The sequence below is a fragment of the Symphalangus syndactylus genome, chromosome 20 (genome assembly GCF_028878055.3).
Source record: "Symphalangus syndactylus isolate Jambi chromosome 20, NHGRI_mSymSyn1-v2.1_pri, whole genome shotgun sequence".
Lineage (NCBI taxonomy): Eukaryota > Metazoa > Chordata > Mammalia > Primates > Hylobatidae > Symphalangus > Symphalangus syndactylus.
This window is the reverse complement of record NC_072442.2, coordinates 28,437,350-28,450,139: the sequence shown is the minus strand read 5'-3', so window position 1 is coordinate 28,450,139 and position 12,790 is coordinate 28,437,350. Positions and strand designations below refer to the sequence as shown.

Here is a 12,790-nt window from a genome sequence, read left to right as displayed (position 1 = left end):
CGTGAGCCACCGCGCCCGGCCTCACAATGACTCTTTAGATGCAACACCAAAGGCACCATGAAAGAAAGAGCTGATAAGCTGGGCTTCATTAAAATTAAAAATGTCTGCTCTGCAAAAGACTGTCAAGAGAATGAGAAGACAAGCCACAATTGGGATAAAATATATGCAAAAGACATCCGATAAAGGATTGTTATCCAAAATATGCAAAGAGTTTTAAAAACTCAGCAATAAGAAAATGAACCACCCAATTTAGAAACGGGTAAAAAACCTGATCAGACACCTTACCAAAGGTAAGGTACAGATATACAGATATATAAGATACAGATATACAGATAGCAGTAAGCAAAAGAAAAGATACTCAACATTGTATGTCATTAGAGAATAGCAAATTAAAGCCAGGTGCAGTGGCTCACGCCTGTAATCCCAGCACTTTGGGAGGCCGAGGCAGGTGGATCAGGAGGTCAAGAGATCGAGACCATCCTGGCCTACATGGTGAAACCTTGTCTCTACTAAAAGTACAAAAATTAGCTGGGTGTGGTGGCACGCACCTGTAGTCCCAGCTACTCAGGAGGCTGAGGCAGGAGAATCGCTTGAACCCAGGAGGCAGAGGGTGCAGTGAGCCAAGATTGCGCCACTGCACTCCAGCCTGGGTGACAGAGCAAGACTCCATCTCAAAAAAAAATAATAATAATAATAAATAAAAGAGAATAGCAAATTAAGATAACCATGAGATAAAACTACTTTATTTACCTAAAATTTATTTACCTAAATGCCAACAACTCCAAATGCTAGCAAGAATGTAGAGGAACAGGAACTCCCATTCACTGCTGGTAGCAGTGCAAAATGGTGTAGCCACTTTGAAAGACAGTTTGATGGTTTCTTAGAAAATGAAACATATTCTTACCATACAATCCAACAATCTCACTCCTTGGTATTTATCCAGATGAATTGAAAACTTATGTCCACACAAAATCCTGCACATGATGTTTGTAGCAACTTTATTCATAATTGCCAAAACTTGGAAGCAACCAAGAGGAACTTCAGTAGGTAAATGGATAAATAACCTATGGTACATCCAGACAATGGCATATTATGTGGCACTAAAAAAGAAATGAGCTATCGAGCCATGAAAAGACATGGAGGAAACTTAAATGTATATTAATAAGTGAAAGAAGCTGATCTGAAAAGGCTACATATTGTATAATTCCAACTATATGGCATTCTGCAAAAGGCAAGACTATGGAGACAATAAAAAGGTTAGTGGTGCCATGGATTAAGGTCGAGGGAGAGATGAAAATGCAAAGCACAGAGGATTTTTAGGGCAGTGAAACTCTTCTGTGTGATACCGCGCTGTTGAATACATGTCATTATGCGTTTGTCAAAACCCACAAAATGTACAACACCAAGAGTGAATCCTAATGTAAACCATGGACTTTGGGGGATACTGATGTGTCAATGTAGGTTCATCAATTATAACAAATGTACAACTCTGGTGAAGAGTGTGATCATGCGGAAGGCTGTGCATGTGTGGGGGCAGGGGGCATATGGGAAATCTCTATACTTTATGCTCAATTTGGCTGTGAACTTAAACTGATTTTTAAAATAATATTTATTATTATTATCTTGAGACAAGGTCTCAGTCTGCCACCCAGGCTGGAGTGCAGTGCTGTGATCTCAGCTCACTGGAACCTCTGCCTCCCAGGTTCAAGTGATTCTCCTGCCTTAGCCTCCCAAGTAGCTGGGATTGCAGGCATGTGCCACCACACCAGGCTAATTTTTGTATTTTTAGTAGAGATGCGGTTTCATCATGTTGACCAGGCTGGTCTCAAACTCCTGGCCTCTGGTGATCCACCCACCTTGGCCTCCCAAAGTGCTGGAATTACAGGCGTGAGCCATTTTCCCCAGCCTTGTATTTATTAATTTTTAAAAATTACATGATTTAATATATAAAAAGAACAATGCCCAGTACATAGTAAGCATTCTACAGCTGTTAGCTTGGTTATCTTTCCTAACTCATAGTTGTGGAAATGAAGCACAGACAGCTTTGTGACTTGCACCCAGCCTAAGAGTAGCAGAGTCAGGATTCAAACTGAGGTCCCTAAGGCTCCAAAGCCCATTCTTTTCCCTACACCATGGCAGTGAAATGAATAGGTATATTAACAACTCTTTTTTTTTTTTTTTTTTTTGAGAAAGAGTTTCACTCTTGTTGCCTAAGCTGGAGTGCAATGACGCCATCTCAGCTCACTGCAACCTCCGCCTCCCAGGTTCAAGTGATTCTCCTGCCACAGCCTCCCGAGTAGCTGGGATTACAGGCGCCTGCCACCACACCCAGCTAACTTTTTGTATTTTTAGTAGAAACAGGGTTTCACCATGTTAGCCAGGCTGGTCTCAAACTCCTGACCTTAGGTAATCCGCCTGCCTTGGCCTCCCAAAGAGCTGGGATTACAGGCATGAACTACCACGTGCCAGTCAACAACTCTTTTATTTACATGTGTCTACACCTAGGGCACTCTCTAGGTAGCATATGGTGTCCCTGAGAGCTCTTCTTGCCTGAATCAGGAACCAGTTTCAGACACTAAGCAAGACTGAAACTCCAGGGCAACACACACTGACACAATAACTCTGGTTCTTGGTCACTTGATTTTAGACTTTTCCTTCCCAAATGCCAGAATAAACCCTGCCCTAGCTCTAAGTAAAAGTAAAAGTAAAGCACCCCTCTCCTCTTCACACAGAAAAAAGCCAGAGCAGTATCCACATAAAATCACCCAGATGGTCATGGCAAGGCCAATTTTTCCAGAAGATTCCTAAAGTCCTAAAATGATCCGACTTTAATCAAGAAGCCCTCCACCCCAGAAAGAAGCTGGGTAATAAAAATCACTTATATCAAGGGAGCCTAACTATGGGTCAGGCACTATGCTAACCCCTTAATGCACTCTCACTTAATCCCCAGAATTACCATATTAGGGAGATGCTATTCTTATCCTCATTTCACAGATTAGAAACCAGGCTTGGGAAAGTGAATTAATTTGCCCAAGGCACTGTGACTAATAAACAGCAGAGCCTGGAATGCTTGCCCTGAAGCTCTGGGCTGCATCCTGGGTGGAGTGGGTGAGTGCCTGGGCTTTGGGGCCACACAGAGAGGATGCTTGGCTCTAGCAGCTGCCAGCAAGCTCCTTAGCCTCTCTAAATCTCAATTTCCTCATCTATAGAAGAGGTATAATAATATGGCTGGGCACAGTGTATCACGCCTGTAATCCCAGCACGTTGGGAGGCCGAGCAGGCAGATAATGAGGTCAGGAGATAGAGACCGTCCTGGCTAACACGATGAAACCCCGTCTCTACTAAAAATAAATAAATAAATAAATAAATAATAAAATAAAATAAAAATTACCCGGGCGTGGTGGTGGGCGCCTGTAGTTCCAGCTACTTGGGAGGCTGAGGCAGGAGAGTGGTGTGAACCTGGGAGGCAGAGGTTGCAGTGAGCCGAGATCCCACCACTGCACTCCAGCCTGGGGGACAGAGTGAGACTCCGTCTCAAAAAAAATAATAATAATATTAATATTGCCTACCTTGTAAGGGTGTGAGATAATAAAATAAACAAATTCATTTAAAGCAATTAGACCAGTGCTCGAAACATAGTAAGTGGTTAACAAGTGTTAGGAATTATTAATCTCTCTGCATCTCCATTTCTTCATCTGTAAAATGGAGGCTGATAATATGTAGAGTTACTGCGAGGCTTAGAAGATATAGCAAATGTAAAGTGTGTAAAATGATGCCTTCCATGTGGTAAGTTACCACGATATGACTCTCCAAAAAGAACTGAAAATAAGCAAGTCTGCTTTTTTAAAAGTCCACAGAATTGCAGATCTGCCTGATAGCTGGTGTTGTTCAAACGTCAAAAGCACACCTTTAAATGTTGTTCCTCAAACATTTATTAGCTTATTGCATTTATTAGCTTAAGATCCTTTACCCTTTGTGCAGAAACTGGGAGTCTGGGTGGAGAATGCTCTCCAGGAAACTTAAAGCTAAATTGTTAGAGTATCAGCTGAAGATCAGTCCAAAATGAAGAAACACGTCTCTGAAATGAGGTAAAAAAGCTACTAACAGGAAGTCAAACACATATACATGTAAACAAAATAATATAATAAACCCCCAAGTAGACAGCATACAACTTCAATAGTTATCAACTCACAGAAATATTGTTTCAACTATCTTTCCACCTACTCCCCAACCCCCACACTGAGTATAATTTTGAAGCAAATCTCAGATATCAAATAATTTTATATAAAAATATTTCAGGCCAGGCCGGGTGCAGTGGCTCATGCCTGTAATCCCAGCACTTTGGGAGGCCAAGGTGGGAGGATCACGAGGTCAGGAGATCAAGACCATCCTGGCTAACACGGTGAAACCCCGTCTCTACTAAAAATACATAAAATTAGCCGGGCATGGTGGCAGGTGCCTGTAGTCCCAGCTACTCGGGAGGCTGAGGCAGGAGAATGGCGTGAACCTGGGAGGCGGAGTTTGCAGTGAGCCGAGATCATGCCACTGTACTCCAGCCTGGGCGACAGAGTGAGACTCAAAAAAATAAAAAACAAAAAAAAATAAGAATAAAAAAAAAATTTCAAGCGGGTCACGGTGACTCATGCCTGTAATCCCAGCATTTTGGGAGGCTGAGGCAGGCAGATCACTTGAGGTCAGGAGTTCAAGACCAGCCTGGCTGACATGGTGAAACCCTGCTTCTACTAAAAATACAAAAAAATACAAAACAAAAAAAATTAGCCTGGCATGATGTGTGTCTGTAGTCCCAGCTACTTGGGAGACTGAGGCAGGAGGATCAGTTGAGCCAGAGAAGCGGAGGTTGCAGTGAGCCAAGATCACACCATTGTATCCAGCTTGAGCAACAGAGCAAAACCCTGTCTCAAAATAAGAAAAAAGGCTGGGCACGGTGGCTCATGCCTGTAATCCCAGCACTTTGGGAGGCTGAGGCAGGTGGATCACTTGAGGTCAGGAGTTTGAGACCAGCTGGCCGATATGGTGAAACCCTGTCTGTTAAAAATATATATACAAAAATTAGCCAGACGTGGTGGCGCACACCTGTAATCTCAGCTATTTGGGAGACTGAGGCAGGAGAATCCTGTGAAGCCAGGAGGTGGAGGTTGCAGTGAGCTGAGATCGTATCACTGAACTCCAGCCTAGGCAACAGAGCGACTCTGTCAAAAAAAGAAAGAAGAAGGAAGGAAGGAAGGAAGGAAGGAAGGAAGGAAGGAAGGAAGGAAGGAAGGGGAAGGAAGGAAGGAAGGAAGGAAAGAAAGAAGGAAGGAAGGAAGGAAGGAAGGAAGGAAGGAAGGAAGGAAGGAAGGAAGGGAATTTCATTGTGTATTTCTAAAAGATAAGGGTTTGACAAGGTCTGGCTCTATCACCCAGGCTGGAATGCAGTGGCACGATCTTGGCTCACTGCAACCTCTGCCTCTGGGGCTTAAGTGATTCTCCTGCCTCTGCTTCCCGAGTAGTTGGGACTACAGGTACGCACCACCACGCCCAGGTAAATTTTTGTTTGTTTGTTTGTTTGTTTTGTAGAAACAGAGTTTCACCATGTTGCCCAGGCTGGTCTCCAAGTCGTGAGCTCAAGCGAACTGTCCACCTCAACCTCCCAAAGTGCTGGGGTCACAGACGTGAGCCACCGCACCAGCCAGGATTATTTTTTAAACAAAACCATAATACAATGGTCATACCAATTTTTAAACAATCATTTTTTTTTTGAGACAGAGTTTCACTCTTGTTGCCCAGGCTGGAGTGCAATGGTGCGATCTCGGCTCACCGCAACCTCCACCTCCTGGGTTCAAGTGATTCTCCTGCCTCAGCCTCCTGAGTAGCTGGAATTACAGGCATGCGCCACTACGCCCAGTTAATTTTGTATTTTTAGTAGAGATGGGGTTTCTCCATGTTGGTCAGTCTGGTCTCGAGCTCCCAACCTCAGGTGATCCACCCGCCTCAGCCTCCCAAAGTGCTGGGATTACAGGCGTGAGCCACCATGCCCGGCCTTGAACAATAATTTTTTAATATCGTCAAACATTCTATTATCTCCATGATGGAATGATCTCCATAAATTCCAATTGTCTCCATAAATGTCTTTTTTTAAAAATGTGTGTTTGAATCAAGATCCACACATTGCAGTCAGTTGACATGACTTTTAAGTATATTTTAATCTACAGATTTCCCTTCTATCTCTCTCTGTTTTCCCCCTGCAACTTATTTGTTGAAGAAACATGGTCATTTATCCTATAGATTTTCTCACAGTCAGGATTTTGCTTATTGCATCCACATAGTGCAGTTTGATATCCTATCATTGGTAGACAGATCTAGAGGCTTGAACAGCTTTGAGTTTGATTTTTTTTTCTTTTTTGGCAAGAATATTTCTTATATCTGGAAGCACGTAGTATCCAGTTGTCTCTGAAACGATACTTTATCAGAAATTCATGATTGTCTTCACTTGAAATATAAGAATATAAAAAGAGTCTATCAAGCAACAGATAGATAAACAAAATGTGGCATATACATACAACATATGCACATTTTTATTCAGCCATAAAAAGGAATGAAATTTTAATACGGGCTACAACATGGATGGCCCTTAAAAATGTTATGCTAAGTGAAAGAATCCAGACCCAGAAGGACAAATATTGTTTGATTCTCCTTATATAAGCTACCTAGAATATGCAAATTCATAAAGACAGAAAATAGAAGTTACCATGGACTAAGGGTGGGGGAATTGTGAGTCATTGTTTAATGGGTATGGAGTTTCTACTGGGGATTATTTAAAGTTCTAGAAATGGGTAGTGGTGATGGTTGTACAATATTGTGAATGTACTTAATGCCACCGAATTGTACACATAAAATAGTTTAAATGTACACATAAAATAGCTAAAATGCAGAGATTAACTATTTTATACATAAAATAATTAAGCCCAGGAGTTCGAGGCTGCAGTGGGCTATGAGCACATCACTGCACACCACCCTGGGTGACAGAGCCAGACCCTGTCTTTAAAAAAAAAAAAAAAAAAGGTAAATTTTAGGTTATGTGTATTTTACCACAAGAAAAATTTGTTTAAGAGCCTGGCTATTGCATAGAATATGGCCCCTCTTACAAACCCCTGATGGCATAAGTTTATGTAGTGGCCTTTCTATGAATCTACAGCCTTACTCTTGCACTGATCTATACATAGCTGTGGGGCTCCTTCCACACTTCCAAGAATTTCCTGGCCTCTGCCTGACTCTACAGTGAGCAGGGGATCCGTAGCCCAGCCAGCCAGGAGCCCAGCTCCCCAAACTATGGACATCTACAACCAGGAGGTAGCCAGGCAAATGCTTCTGGAGTCAAAAGGCTGAGGTTGAGCCCTGCCTTTGCCACTTACTTGGCACAGGTGCTTCATCAAATGCCAACCTCTCCATCTCCACTCCTGTGCAATTGCAGCTACAAACTCCTCCCCCCAGGGTTATTGTAAGGATCAAATGAGGTCATACAATGGTCAAGTGCTGTACCAAGAGAGCTTTTTGTTATTATGGTTGGAGTGATTCAGAAAGGATCAACCTAGTCACTTGAGCCCAGGAGTTTGAGACCAGCCTGGGCAACACAGTGAGATACCATCTCCACAAAAAATCAAAATGAACCAGGTGTGCCTGTAGTCCCAGGTACTCGGGAGGCTGAGGTGGAAGGATTGCTTGAGAGTGGGAGGTCAAGGCTGCAGTGGGGTGTGATCGCGCCACTGCACTCCAGCCTGGGTGACAGAGAAAGACTCTGTCTCAAAAAAAAAAAAAAAAAAAAAAAAGGTTCAACTTAAGGCTTAGGTCATCAACTTAATGGAAAATTGATACCTTCAGAAGCTAGCTCTTTGCAAGCTAAACTTTTCTTGACATCACTCACGGTAAGGTCAGCAGTAGGGTGACCAACTCTGCTGGTTTGCCCGAGACTGAGGGCATTCCCAGGATGGGAGTTTTCAATGCTAAAACTGAGAAATTTCCAGTTGTGAGTTGGTCACCCAAGGAGTAACTGCCCAATTGCTAATTCTAGAGCCTGCCTCCCTGGCCTGCGAGTCAATGCCTATTCGACCTGCCCCCCTTCTAGAACTTGGCCTCCAGAAGTACTTGTGGATCCCCTGGCTAGATATACTTCCTCTGTTTGACTTTCATTGCTGACACTTCTCAGGATTTCTTCCTTTGCCTTTTGCTCTTATGATCCTACACTCCCTCCTTGGGAGATCTTGTTCATTTTCAGGACTCCCAAACACCTCCCACACAGTGGATAACTCCCAAATCTCCACACAGACATTACTCTAGAGGCCAGCCTGGTATTTCCACCATCACTTACAAATACCCCAAGCTGGATCCAAAGTGAAATGTACAACCTTCACCACAGACTTTTTCCTTTTGGTTAATAACCCTAACCCTCTTTTGCTGGGGCCAGAAGTCCACTTTCCCTGCCTCCTTCCTCTCCTTCAGCCACCATCCACTCAGGCACCAAGTCCTATTGATCTAATCCCTAAATATCTCTCAAATCTAGGTTGGGTGCAGTGGCTCACGCCTGTAATCCCAACACTTAGGGAGGCCGAGGCAGGCAGATCACTTGAGGTCAGGAATTTGAGACCAGCATGACCAACATGGTGAAACCCCGTCTTGACTAAAAATTAGCTAAGTGTGGTGGCGCATACCTGTAATCTCAGCTACTCCGGAGGCTGAGGCACAAGAATCGCTTGAACCCTGGAGGTGGAGATTGCAATGAGCCAAGATCATGCCACTGCACTCCAACCTGGGTGACAGAGCGAGACTCCATCTCAAACAACAACAACAAAAATCTCTCAGATCTCCATCATCCACTCATTCACACTGCCATCGCCTCAGTTCAGGCCTTGTCAACTCTTAGCTGGACAACAGCAACAGCCTTCTCGTGGTCACCTGCTTCCACTTCATCCCCTCTAACTGGTCCTCCATGTGGCTGCCACAGTTGTCTTTCCATAATACAAATATGATCATGTCACTTCTTGGCTTGGGATTCCTCAAAGGTTCCCAATGGCCCAGCTCAGGGGTCAGCACATTTTCTGTAAAGGACTTGATGGTAAATAGTTTACGCTTTGGGGACCAGATGGTCTGTCTCAACTACTCAACTCTTATTGTGGCACAAAAGCAGCCATGTGGCACAAAAGCAATACATAAATGAATGGGCATGGCTGTGGTCCAGTAAAACTTTATTTACTTAGCCAGGTGTGGTGGTGTGTGCCTGTGCTCCCAGCTACTGGGGAGGCTGAGGTGGGAGGATTACCTGAGCCCGGGAGTCGGAGGTTGCAGTGAGTCAAGATCATGCCACTGCACTCCAGCCTGGGCCACAGAGTAAGAGGCTGTCTCAAAAGAAAACAAAAACAGAAACAAAAAAACTTTATTTACAAAAACATGTAGCATAACAGCCACCTCTCTCTTTGACCCGAGGGCAGTAGTTTGCTGACCCCTGGCCTAGGGAATAAAATCCAAGCTTCTTTTTCTTTCTTTTTTTGAGATAGGGTCTGGCTCTGTCACCCAGGCTGGAGTGCAATGGTACAATCTTGGCTCACTGCAACCTCCGCCTCCTGGGTTCAAGCCGTCCTCCCACCTCAGCCTCCCAAGTAGCTGGGACCACAGGTGCATGCCACCACTCCCAGCTAATTTTTGTATTTTTTGTAGAGACGGGGTTTTATCATGCTGCCCAGGCTGGTCTCAAACTCCTGGGCTCAAGTGATCTGCCTGCCTAGGCCTCCCAAAGTGCTGGGATTACAGGTGTGAGCCACCGTGCCCAGCAGAATCCAAGCTTCTTAGCATAACCCAAAAGACTCTTTACATGCAGCAGCCGTGGGAAATGCCTTGCTCTCCCCGGAACATACCACCATGCCTTTGTATGTGCCGCCATCTCAATTTGAAACATCCTTCCCCATCTCCCAAGTTGAGGGAGTCCACTAGTTCTTCAAGGTCTATTCCAAATGTCAGCTTCTCTGTGGAGCTGCCCCACAACTCCTTCAGGAGGAGTTGGTAGTCACTCACCGACTCCAGCACTTTCTGTCTCTTTTACCATATTTATCTTTCTATGAATGTATATGGTATTTATTTGTCATCACGTCTTTTGACTGTGATGCTTCAAGACAAGTCTTATTTATACTTTTTCCTCCCCCAAGTCCCAAGCACATTGCTGGGATTATGATAGGGTAATAATAGCTACTGCTAAACACCATACGTGTGTTCTCATGTAATACTCTCAGCAAAGCCCATGGAGGTAGGCACTGTTATCCCCATTATACAGATGAGGAAATGAAGCGTAGACAGTAGAAGTAACTTGCCCAGGTCACACAGCTAGTAAATGGCATAGCCAAGACTAGCACTCAAATCTCTGACCCTGAAGCCTAAAGTTTGATTGCCATATTATACTGACCAGTAGTTATTTGCTTAATTAATAGATGTATTAAGAGAATAAAGGTATTAATTATTTCCATGGCACAAGATGTCAAAATTACATGGAAAGGGGCTTTCCCTTCAGTCGAGAGCCCTGATTATAGTCAGGGAGAAGAGCTGGCTAAATTCCCTGAGAACAGATGGGGCCCAGGAGAAGAAGGTCACTGACGAGCTGATTATGAGCATGGGAAAAAGGACCTGGCCTATTTTTCCACCATGTACCAAACCAGAGCAAGGTGGACCACTCCCATTTTAATTCTTCCAACAACCCTGCAAACTCCATGTTGTTATTTTCCTATTTAAATAAGGAACTGAGGCTTTAAAAGGTCAGAGATTGGCCAAGACCACACAGCTGTTATAGATAATGTCAGAGGCAGGATTAAAACTCACGTCTCAATGGCTCTAAAACCACAAGTAATTTCCACAAATCCAGTTTGTTTCAAAGAAAGAGGAAGCAGCAGGGTCTCCTGATTTCCCACATAGCATCCAGCAAATCCTGTCACCTCTCTCCAGCTCAGAGTTCCCACTTATAGAGGGGGGCTATAATCCTCCCAGCAGAGACAGAAGGAACAAAACCAGATTATGTCTCCATTATTCTTTCCTTGGAAAATGGCTCTACCTAGAAATCTATTTAGGCTGGGTGCGGTGGCTCACGCCTATAATCCAGCACTTTAGGAGGCCAAGGCGGGAGGATCGCTTGATCTCAGGAGTTCAAGATGAGCCTGGGCACATAGGGAGACCCCATCTCTACAAAAAATTAAAAAATTAATAGCTGGGTGCAGTAGCTCACGCCTGTAATCCCAGCACTTTGGGAGGCCGAGACGGGCAGATCACTTGAGGTCAGGAGTGCAAGACCAGCCTGACCAACATGGAGAAACCCTGTCTCTACTAGAAATACAAAATTAGCTGGCTTGGTGGCACATGCCTGTAATTCCAGCTACTTGGGAGGCTGAGGCAGGAGAATTGCTTGAATCCAGGAGGTGGAGATTGCGGTGAGCTGAGATCGCACCATTGCACTCCAGCCTAAGGCAACAAGAGCGAAACTCTGTCCCAAAAAAAGGAACAAAGGAAGGAAGAAAGGAAGGAAGGGAGGGACGGATGGAAAGAGGGAGGTAAAGGAAGGAAGAAAGGAAGGAAGGGAGGGAGGGATGGAAAGAGGGAGGTAAAGAAAGAAAGAAAGAATTACTCAAACTCAGTTTGAACACTCAGTACCACCCTGCATTATCCTCCCCCTTCCCAGGGGCAACCACTATTCTGAATTGGATGTTTGCTATTTCCATGCACTTCCATATGCTTTTATTACATAGCATATATCCTCAAACAATATAAAATATTATTTTACCTAGTTTGTAAAAATAATACCACACTGTCATTACTCTTCCGAAACTTGCTCTTTTTGCTCATCATTGAAAGATTCCTATTATTTAAAAAAAAGAAAAAAGAAAGATTCCTATTAATATGATTAGCTCTAATTTATTCATTTCACTGTTGTATAATACTCCATGATGTGAATATAACACAGTCTGTCTATTCTTCTGTTGATAAATATTCATGGTTATTTCTGGTTTTTGCTATTGCAAAATAATGCTGCTATGAACATTTTAAGACATATCTTCAGGTGCTAACTGTGCAAGATATTTTCCGATGCATATATTTAGGAATAGAATTGCTGGGTCACAGGAGGTTTACATCTCCAACTATCCTAGATATTGTCCCCCCCGCCCCTTTTTTTTTTTTTTTTTTGAGATGGAGTCTTGCTCTGTCTCCCAAGCTGGAGTTCAGAGGTGTGATCTCAGCTCACTGCAACCTCCGCCTCCCAGGTTCAAGTGATTCTCCTGCCTCAGCCTCCTGAGTAGCAGAGACTACAGGCGTGCGCCACCATGCCTGGCTAATTTTTTTATTTTTAGTAGAGACAGGGTTTCACCATGTTAGCCAGGCTGCTCTCGAACTCCCAACTTCAGGCAACTGCCCGCCTTGGCCTCTCAAAGTGCTGGGATTACAGGCGTGAGCCACTGCGCCTGCCGCCCCTGCACCCCCCCCACCTTTGTAGGACCTAGACATCAATAATCTGAGGCTGAAAAGCAGCTTCAATTGCAGCAAGCAGGACTCAAATTAGACCCTGCAAGGAACTTTTTTAGTTGTTAAAGGATTGTTAGAAATCGGCCCAAGTTGTGGAAGACAGTGGAGGAATGTCTGTCACTCTGCTTTTCTGACATGCCTCAAGTACAGCTCAGTCTGGACTCAGTTCTAATTGTAGCCTAAAGATTTCGACATTAATTAAATCGGCATATACGAGTTGAGCTCCTACTCCATGCAAAGTGCT

The 12,790-nt window shown here is 44.0% G+C and overlaps 1 protein-coding gene across 1 annotated transcript in view; it reads right to left on the bottom strand.

Annotated features, from left to right (window-relative positions):
* MYO18A (myosin XVIIIA) overlaps positions 1-12,790 on the bottom strand; it is a 125,162-nt gene that overhangs the window by 110,112 nt on the left and 2,260 nt on the right. The gene's annotated exons all lie outside the window — the stretch shown is intronic.